The following is an 11,092-nucleotide window of genomic DNA, read 5'->3' as shown; positions in this document are numbered from 1 at the left end:
ACACTGTCACCCCAATACATTATCAAAAATAAGTAAAACGTGGGTGCCTTTAACATGATTAGATCGTGAAGGTGGTGGAGCCCTCGTGATGGAATTAATACTCTTTTAAAAGAGACCCCAGACAAGGTGGGGCTCTGCTCCCTTGAGAGTATGTTAAATACTGAGTATGGCTGCTTAGTTCCAGTGTGGGAGCAGACACAAAAAATATTAGTAGAAAAAGTCTTGATGATTATGAAAGCATTTTCAACCCCCACCCCGAGGAGCTTTTCCTGCCCCCTGCCCTCCCCTACACTCCCCCAGTCTGGGTCCCCAAGCTGTGGGGGCAAAGGCTGGGAGACTGCTGCCCAGGCAGCCAGGAAACATGCACCTGGCTGGACGCCTCAACAGAACTGCAGCTCTCTCAGGAAGGGAACAGAGGAAGACAGCTGCTAGAATCAGCCTGCATGAGGGGACTAACTTTTCATGACACACTGACGGGATCACAGCTGCGTGACCTGGCCATGCTGTCTCTTCCCAACCGCATCCAGGGGCCCCATGAGTCACCTGCAGCAGGAAGCAGCTGAGAACCAACACGCCCTCTGCAGAACCCTTGAGCGCTCACACCTGATCCCAGACTATGGCTTTTGGATACCTTAAGCCCTGGAATGTTGCCTGTTTTGAGTATTTCATGCCTCTCTTAACAACAAAAGCCTGGTCTGGGTCCCTTGTACACTACTCAAAGGTGTACAAGCACCCAAGCAGGTGGAGGCTACACCTGGTATATCCTGGGACATTGGCTGAGTGGCCTGAGACCCAGAGCTGACACCAGGCTGTAAACCGCATCAGTCTGGTGAACACCACTCACCCCTGCCTGGTGACTCTGCAGAACCTGCCTCACACAGCTCCAGTACCACAAGACACTCTTTTAGTGACTGAGCCTAGGATGCAGCCGGTAGGTGGAGGCTGGCAGAGGAGGGTCTTGGGGTGCCTTGGGACCTTTCCTGACCTGTCCCTGGGCCTGTTAGTGGTAAAAGCCACCCGAGGTGTGCTGCTTGGTCCTTCCTGTACTCAACCAGGCCCCGCACAGGCAGCAACAAGCAAAAGACCTGGGCCAGATATATCCTCGGGTGAATTTTTCCAAACATTTAAAGATGAACGAAAAAATATCCTTCTCTAAGTACTCCAAAAAATTCAAGAGGAGGGGAGACTCACAAGCTCATTTCCTGAAGCCAGCATTATCCTAATTCCAAAACCAAATAAAGATACTAGAAAGAAAGAAAATTATAGGCCAATATCCCTAATGAACAGAGATGCTAAAATCCTCAACAAAATATTAGCAAACTGGATCCAGCAATGCACTGAAAAGATCATACACCACGATGAAGTGGGATTTATTCAAGGGATGCGAGGTTGGTACAATATCTGCAAATCAATAGAACATGACACATTACACCATAAACAAAAGGAAGAATAAAGATCACATGATCGTGGTAACACAGGACAGGGATGTTGTTTTCACAAGTGTCAGTCGACACAGCACGGGGAGTCCCAGCCACAGCCATCGGACAAGAAGCAACAAAAAGCACTCAAATTGGAAAGAAGAAATGAACTGTCATTATTTGCTGATGACATGATACTAGGAACAAAATTAATGAGGATGTAAAAGACCTGCTGGGTGCTTTGGCTGGTCCTGGCGGCACTCACAGTCACGGTGCCCCTGAGTGACGCTGCTCAGGGCGCAAGACCAGCAGAGGGAAGGATGCACCATTGGCGGGAGCTTGTGCTTCTCAATGACCTGCACATCCCAACTGCATAATGACACTTCTGCTCTGTCAAAGGTGAGGGGTGATTAATAATGTTTCTCTGTGTATTTGGCAGAATGGTTCTCAAAATTATGGTAATAATGTACCTCGTCTTCATATGCTCTCCTTCCAGAGATGACTCCACTTTATCTTTCACTGGGCTGAAGAAGGGAAAGGTGATGCTGTGGGTGAAATCACATGTGCCTTCCTGCAGGGGTTGAACAAGATGAGAGAAGGAAAGTGACCCATCCAAGTCCACCTCCTACTCAGGGCTCCAGCCAGGAGAGCACTAACCACCCCTCAGAGACGGGCGGTCAGGGTGACTGTGTTGTGCTGTCATGACGGGCTTCTCACTGTCAGAGCCCAGGGAACTACCCACTTCACCTCATGGGAGCCACTGTGGCTCCTCCTCCCCACACAGAGACCCAGGGACTGTGACCCAGGGACCCAGGGCTTCTCCAACGTGTCACCACGCCAAAGGCCCTGGAGGCCAGCTGACCCTCCACATCCTGCTGGCAACCAGCACAGACCAGCAGCATGCAGGACAGAGGGAAAGGTGGTGTCAGGAAGCCCCGGGAGGAGCCACACAGAGCTGGTCCTGCCTCCTGCCAGATCCGAACTGCATGGTGAGAGCGTCTTGGAAACGCAGAACAGCACAAACTCCATGCCTCTCAGAACGCAGGACAGCACACTGACCCTCCTGTCCTGCTATCTGTGCAGCCAGCTCTGTCCACCTCCTTCAGGAAGAATACCAGAGAGAGAAGAAAATAAAAGTAACTTGTGGCAACCAGCATAGCACTTCAAGGCCTGTGAGTAAAGAAACACTGTCCTCTTATTTCTAAAGAAAGTCTACTCGTTATCCAGGCTCACCACCTTCCATTCCTTTCTTCTTCTTGAAAAAAGGGAACTCGTCATTCTGGAGCCCCCAGGGTGGAGCAGGTCCACAACCGGCCGTGCCCCCACTGATGACAGCAATGAGCTCAGGACAGCATAGAAAACCAGCATCCGAGCATTCTGGAAGGAAGCAGCAGGGGCCAGGCTGGGGCCAGGAGTCAGCACTTGAGGAATGACCAGCGTGGTGGTGAACTGATTGGTGTCCCAGCCTAGATCTTGGCTCAGACCTAAAGGAGGTGAGTCTCAGCACTGCTCCGTGGGCAGGGGGGAGTGACACAGGCGGGACAAGGGGCCTGAGGGAGCCAGAGTAGGGACTGCTGGTGACCCTTCCTCTCTTCCCCTGGCTCTGCTCCTGCCCTGAAGCTGCAGCCATGCCTGGGGCATAAGCTCCTAAAATGCCATGAAAAAACAAACAAACACATCTTTCACAAGTACCTGGGAAAATGGGCCCCCAAGACCTACAGTTGGGGGGAATCATGCTTATTTTTTATTTTTATTTCATCTTCCCAGTTTACCTCAACACAGCGCATGGGGAAGAGGAATCAAAGATTCTGAGAGAATCCAGATTTTCTAGCCAAGGGACCCGGGGAATGCGGCAGAGACCCCGGAGAAGACCTGCTGAGGATGAGCTGGGCCAGAGCGGAGCCCACACAGCAAGGAGGCCAGCACGGGCTCTGCGCCTGCGGTGCCGAGGTCACCCCCACAGATGCTGAGACAGAACTGCGGTCTGACCTTAATATGCTCCGCAGACTTGAAGAGTGGTTTTTGGAACGCTGCCATTCCGTGGTGGGGAGACAGGCTACAGAATCCCGTTCAGTAAGGGCATCCAACGCTAGCTTTACCTGAACTGTGGAAGGAAAAATAATTGAATTTGAATAAGCGCAGAGGTCAGAGGAAGAAGGCCAGAGCTCTGGACCCCCAGCCTGCAGAGACCTGTGCCCTGGATTTTGGTTTCCGGAACAAATCTATTTTTCCTTCTAAATCTAGTTTTCTTTTGCACTGTCAGTTTTTCCTGTGTTTCCCTTCTTCAAGACTAAATTTCTTGTGTGAAAGATAATCATAAGCAAGTGAGAAAAGCTCTCAGCCCTCTGGGCTGCTGGCAGGAGGGAGGTGCTAATTCAGCACAGACTCCAGGGAGTAAGCAAGCCCAGCGGGAGCTCAGCGCCTGGGAGACCAGGCTTCATGCTGTGCTGTTAACTGGGTGCCTCAGGAGGCTCAGACTCTGCCTGGCAGTGGCCCACCGATCCTCCCGGTTCTGATGGTTCTGTTGGTGAATGTGGAGGTGCAGTGAACAAATCCATGCCCCTGCAATACAAACAAGGCATGGCACCCTGCTTTTAAGTCACGTGGGCTTCACTTAACTTGTCCAAGCTGCTGACAACTAAAGGGAGAGATTCTGTTCCAGGCATCTTTGTGGGGAAGGGAGGGGTACAGGTAATATACAGGCTCCCACAGGGCATTGCTCCAAGAGTCCCCCAAATGCCTACCCTTCCATGACTTGTGGGGTGGTTTAGCACCGAATCACACTCATGACTGGGACATGGGAACTAACACGTGTACACATGTATGGTCCCCTTTCTGCCCATAATCCCACTCACCCTACTGTGTGCTGTGACTTGTTCTACAGGCCACCACATGTGCCTGGAAGTGGGCAGGAAAAAAAGAGAAAGACAAGTAGGAACTTCCGTCTTCTCCAGGAGCTCAGAGTAACAGAATTTGCTGGAGGAAAGACTGGCATTGTTGCCAGATTCCACTGTATTTGAGGCATGTGGAGTGTGGTGCATGTAAGCAGCTCAGGAGAGCCTTCAGCTCCTCTGAGGCTTGCTCACTGCTGCTCCCCCCCCCCCCCACTTCAAGACTCTTAGTCTACGCATTGGGTCACTTTATGAGTGAAACCATGACTGGCCTCGGGCAATAGGGAGTGCCAGACAAAATGACCTCAAATTAAAAGAAAAATAATATTCACCCTCACAGATGTATCTTGGACTTCAGCCCACCTCTGACAACACATAGATCTATCTCCCTTGACAACATTTTAACACTATGTTTTAATAGCATTTCCTTTGACTTTATCACCCTTTCTGCTGCCCACTGTCAAACAAGCCAAGAAATATAAACTGTCTTCACCTTGGGGCAACTTTCTGATGATAATAGAGTGGGAGCCAGAATGTGGCCAATTGAAGGGACGGGCAAGAGTCCATCCAGTTGCACAGGATGGCAGCAGGGGCAAGGGACTGGGCGCTTTATGTGAAAAGACCCCCTACCCTGCCTAATACCATCCCAATGTCCTTTAAGCACAGTTGCTGAACTGACTGTTGCTGGCCGTTTAAGTGGACTGCAGTTTAATTTCTATGTGAGGTCAGCTGAGCTTCACTCTGTAAACTCCACTCTGCTCTGAAGTTCCAGGTCTATCTTCAGCTGATTCCAAGGCAGCAAATAAGAATTCTTTCTTTTATAACAAGAAAAAAAAAGTTTGTCCACAGAAGGAAAGAGAAATAAATTAGAATTCTGTTTTACTTTTGGAAGGGAGGACAAAAGGGAAGGTACTGAGTTATATATGAAGACAATTTACATCATGCAGGGTGCTGGTTTTGTAGCTACAACTTTTAAAGTGAGTTAGAAAACCCTTTGGCCACTGGGATGCCTACGGGACATGTACTGAGCTGATGGAAATCTCCAGAACATACACTCAGCTGCCCTGCACGAGTCCGCATTTTAATAAATTAGAAGCAAAACCAATATTTATTAAACCTAATATATTTGCTTTTTCTGAATCTTGGCCATAATCAACAAAGTCAATTATCAAAGTTTTACTGGTCGAAGCAGGAGGTGCTAGGGTGAAATTAGGACTTAGGAAGATTGAATTCTGATGCACTTTTAACAAAAGTAGTTGGGGTGAGTGTCGTCTTGGGCGGCTAGATGGGTCTAGTCTCTGATTTCTCTAACTCCATCTCACCCATCTGCCCTCATTGCTCCTTCCTCTCAACTCCTATCTGATTTCCTCTTTAATCTACATAGTTCACACAGACTGAGAGATTTTCCACTAGCCCAAGAGCCCTCTGGCTGGTCCGATTTCTCCCCAGGAACCGGAACAGCTAATAACATTCTTCGTACCCAGGCCCCTGTGCTTGGTGGGTACATGCAGAGCCTCTGGTGCCTCCTTGGCTGTCATAGACACACCTCAGCTCATCACTGTCACCTGTGTCCAAGACCCCTTCAGCTTCCTCCACCCTCTGGCTGCATCTCACATCACCACTCAGCAGAACCCCAATTTCCTACCCCAACACCTACCTTCGCTGTTTCTAGCTCCAGACTTTCTCAGGTCTCATCGTTTGCCTCTTTGCCAATCAACATCGTTCACCCTTTTTGAAACCCTTCATATTTTACCCCGATTTTAATTCTCCTTGGGATTAAACCAGCTATTCACCAGTCTGTATGTTTCATCTAGCCTCAAAGAAAAACCAGAGCCAGACAATAAAGTGATAAAAACAGGCTTTATTCAGGAGTAAACCAGGAGAAAAGACACATAGAGCAGAACCAAGCACAACTCTGAGCACAGGGTGGGCAAGTGGGAACTTCTGGGGAGGACCAGAGGGGTCAGTGGGTGCAAAATCACTAAGGAAACATCAGGATCAGGGGCTTTGGGTAAAGCAACCCAGCAGGATGCTTCTGAAGGCAAAGCAGTGGGATCAGACATCACCTGGGGAGGAAGGGGGTGAGGAAATCAGTTAGAAATGGACAGTAATCACATGTGGAGGATCAGTGAATGCAGCTCAACCAACTCAGCAGGATTCTTGCTAAAACTGGGGATTGCAGACACAAACACAGAAGCCCCAAAGTGGAGGCCTCCTTGGAAAGTTCAGGAGAACCTGTATAGACACTGGTCAAGGACAGAATCCCTGTCACTGGACTGTGAGCTCCCTAGGGACAGGGACTATGTCAGACTCTTCTGGATCCACCCCCAAGGCAAACCCAAAGCCTGGCAAAGGCAACACCCACCACGAGTCTGTGAGTGCAGGTTAAGAAGCATTAGCTGATGAGCTCTCTCCCTTGGCCTAAGGGCTCTGTATTCCATTTCTCCAACTGGGCAGTGCTGGTGCCCTCCCTCTCCCAGGCCCTAGGGCAGCTCCTCTCAAATGTGCACCACTCTACATGGGCTTGGTAGCTGGGGAGTCCAAGGTTGCGGGCCCTTAGGGAATGCTAGATAAAGTGAGGAAATGACTGTGCTAACTCACCACCACCACAGTCAACAATAATGAAGCTAAGACAAGGGTGGGAAAGCAGAAACCAGAAAGGAAGAGAGAGAGGCCCTGTGTGTGAAAAGCCAGAGATGTCTCACTAGAACATGGGGAGGCACAGAAAATCGCGTCAAATGTGCCCACGTGGGGCCTGTGGCTCTTAACTCTGCAGATGTCTACTCTGTTGTGTGTAGCTTCAAGTGCAAGTTAACACTGACCCACCACAGCAGAAATCAGGAGAGAGGACTCGCTTCACATTTCACGGGGAAACGGATTCTGCTTCTGCAGCAGGCAGGGTCGTTCTCATGCCACTTTGCAGGAAGCCAATCAGAGTTGTTTATATGACAGGCAACACAAAAGCTCCGGATGGCTGTTCTGCAGCAAGTCCTGGGTAATCCCAGACCTTCACTAGGACAACCTAGACATTACCCAGTGACATCCCCCCATCGCACAGGCTCCAGGGGTTCCAATGGGCTTTCCTCACAGTGCCCATGGTGACGGTAACAAAGGCAGTTGTAAGAATAATAACACAGCTGATCCTGGAAGAATGTGGTTTCAACTTACTGATTTCTTTCATTAAATGCCTGATGTGTGCTTGATCAGAGTTGGGAGTCGGTGAGTGAAGAAGGCCGACTGTCTGCACTGATCTCCGCATGGCATACAGGTCACTTGAGCATCCGTGGGGTTTGATACCCATGGGGGTCCTGAAACCATTGCCCTGTAGACACTGAGGGACAGTTCAAGAGTTGGGGGAGTCAAAAATCACAGGCAGGATTTCTGTTACCAGGGATGCTGGCACCCCTATCCCCTGTGTTGTTCAAGGTTCTAATATATTGTCCTGGTAACAACTTGTAAAACAGCTCCCATTTCTTGGCGTTTTGTGTCGGGGAGCTTTGCCCACAGAGCCCCTCGTCTGCCATGGATGAAAATAAGTCTACCAAGACATGATCTGCTTGGGGAGGAAAGATGGCCGATCTCTCAGAGGAGAAGGACCAGGAGCCTTTTCCTCAATAGGCTTTTACTGATTTTAATTTGCATAGGAATAGAGGGCATATATATACAAGTAAAGCTCAATCATTGTCTGGCAGTAATGATCAAACTGTAGATAACATTAAAGTAACTATGAGGGCTTATTTAGAGTCAGGGTCAGATAGATAAAAGGCTATAAAACTTTGGGGAACAAACTTATTTTGTGCTTGGATCCTTATCATTTGAATGGAGGGTATTAGCAAAATAGGTTTCATAGGATTTTCTGTATTCTTTCTTAGGCCTGATCACCCCGGGAATCTGCCCTTTCTAGTACAGGGCCGCACCCACCTCTGGCATTGTTGCAGGCTTGAGTCAGGGAGGAGAAGTAAGGGAGCCAAGAGATCAGCAGACTTCTTGCAGACAGAATGAGGACTCAGGCTATTTCAAAGCCGAGGGGCGAGGGTCCATCACCCCCTTTTTCTATAGCCCCCCAAGTCCTTCCCTGAGGGCCTCTTCATGACCATGCCTGTCTTAGGTCGTCCCTCCCTTGAGGAATCTTACTCATCATTGGCTAACCGGTCAGGCTCAGGGCCAAACAGGGTGAAGCAAAGTGGGCAGATGTGGTGCCCCTGCCAGGGAGATAAGTTTTGTCTCCTTAGTGGCTTATGGTCCCAAGGTCTCTCACTCAGCCTTAGCCATGGTGCGTTACAGCTTCTGAAGCCAGGCAGGGCGGTTCCCAACAATTCTGCATTGGGCCTGGCACTGTTCTCTTTTCATAAATTACAACATTGAGGTTGAGAACACCATTTATAAGTAGATACTATTATTGCCACTTTACAAATGAATAAACTGAGGCACACAGAAGGTGAATCACTTGCCAGAGGGACGCTGACATAAGTGGCATATATAAAACCCGAGCCCAGGTGTGACTCGGACCCCAGCTTTGCAACATCTCTCTAAAGGGCTGTGTCGCACTGGACTCACACTGCGACCCTGCCAGGTAGGCAGCACAAACTTTACCCTCCAATGCCAAGGAAGGAGCTTGCTCAGAGAAGTCACAGAATGAGGACTGATCCACCCTTAGTCCACTTCTCTTTCTCCTTTGTGTGTGGGCTCTCAGCTGCTTCTGTCCTGCAGGGCACCACACTCAGGGCTGCCCCTTTCTGAACTGGGATGTGTCTTCCACACAAGAAAGCAGGTTTAATGATAAAGATTTTGCAAGGTGGCAAATGGGTGTTAAACAGAACATCTTCTCTTTGAAGGCTGGCCTGTCAGCTACTTTGGTCACTGGCTGGGGACAGTCTGAAGGACAGGTTCAAAGAGCTTGAGAGAAGGGTGGGTGGCTGGCTCAGCAGCACCCACCACAGCTTGCTCTGGGTGCCTCCTGGACACGCAGAGGGTGTCACCGTCTACCAGAGGTAAGTTCAGGGGCCAGGCTCCTGTCCAGATTCTGACAGGAGACTGACTCAGGGTACCTATAGTGGACCCAACCTGTTGCCACGTCATTTCTAGGGCCACAACATGCTCCTGGCCCCCTTGGACTTTTACATTTTCAGTCCCTTCCCTTAATAAGAATACACCAAGCTGAAGTTAAACAAAGCAGTAACTCACCTTAATCTTTCTTCAGTTTACTCACACCCAACACGTGGAGTATTTCAAAAGGACCACACATTAACAGTTTACAGCCAGGAGGCAGGCAGGTCACATGGATTTGTCCCCAGGGCAGGATGACTTCGAGGCCTGACTTTCAGGAAGACAGAGTGTTGTGTGCAGCCCAGCCTAGATCAGGAGTGTCAAACTCATTTTCACCAGGGGACACATCAGCCTCGCAGTTGCCATCAAATGGCCGAATATAATTTTAGGACTGTGTAGATGTAACTGCTTTTTAACAGTTAAGTGAGAGCTAGGCGCTGCTGCCAGGTAGAAACAAGGGTCCAGGCCAAATAAAACAAGGCATAGGGCCGGATTTGGCCCCCAGGCCTTTTGTTTGCCACCTGTGGCCTAGAGGCTTGGTGCCCTCTAACTCCCACTGTTCCTATTGAGATGGGATCTGCTGTGATGTCATTGGGCACTGAAGTTCCTCAGGTTCCTGAAGAGCAGTTATAAGCTAGTCTTTGTCACCCAGGGCCTGGGCTCCGAGGTCAGCTCTGGATCCTTCCAGATGCAGTACAAGTCACCTTTGCTGGAGGTGCTGGAGGAGCCTGAATAGGCAACAGAGACCTTAGGTTCCCTTCTCCCACTCCCTCTCCCAGCAGCTCCAGGATGCCATGCAGTCCCCAGACTCAGGTTCTGACCACTGGATCGGAACATGCTTCCAGACACCCTTCTCTACTGTTTTAACAAACTCACTAAATTGTGAGCCCTCCCAGAGAGAACAAGGTTTTATTGGCTTTATGTCCCTAGTACTTAGCGTAGCACCTGAAGCCCAGTACACCTTTGCAGAAGGAATAGCTTCAAATGCTACTTGGCCATGACCAGCTGTGACAGATCACACACACTCTGTCAACTTATTCTGTAACATTTTAGTAGATCCTGTTACACATCTCTCAGTTAAGTACCGATAACCCATCTAAAGCTTCAGTTAAAAATAAAGATTGCTCAACACACACAACACAGGGCATGTGTTTTACTGTGCAAATATCGGCCAGAATACTGAGCGATGGGCACTCACTACATTATTCCCTAACACTAGTCAGAACATTAACGACTGGAGGTGTTTCTTTTTTTAATGTCCAAAACACAAAACACAAACAGAAGTGAACACTATGTATATCAAGTGCCTGTACATAAAATAGTAGGTAAAATTAAGTATCATTTCAGTTTTAAAACCACAAGAACATGAATTTTAGGACTGAAACTCTGTAAGTAAACTGCCTAATTTCAGGATGGACCAAATCCCACCTGTAAGTATTTCAGCTTCACAAACCACTTGAGTAAGTTAATCAACATTTATTACATTTATGAAACTTCTAAGGCAGAAGGTATAGCCACGTCCTAATGTTTACAAAAGAACTGACTTTTACCCAAGAAAATTGGCTTCACCTGAAGCTTTTCATACCTGGGAAGCAACTGGTTCAATGGGAAAAAAAGTGACACATAATGCTCAACTCATCTGTATTTCTGCATCCAAAACACACATTTTACACAAAATATGAAGGACATGCAATTGCTTTTTAAAAAAGAAATTGCTAAATTTACTATTTTGGACAT

Source organism: Desmodus rotundus, chromosome 5 (genome assembly GCF_022682495.2).
Source record: "Desmodus rotundus isolate HL8 chromosome 5, HLdesRot8A.1, whole genome shotgun sequence".
NCBI classification, from domain to species: Eukaryota; Metazoa; Chordata; class Mammalia; order Chiroptera; family Phyllostomidae; genus Desmodus; species Desmodus rotundus.
Note: the sequence above shows the minus strand (reverse complement) of the source record.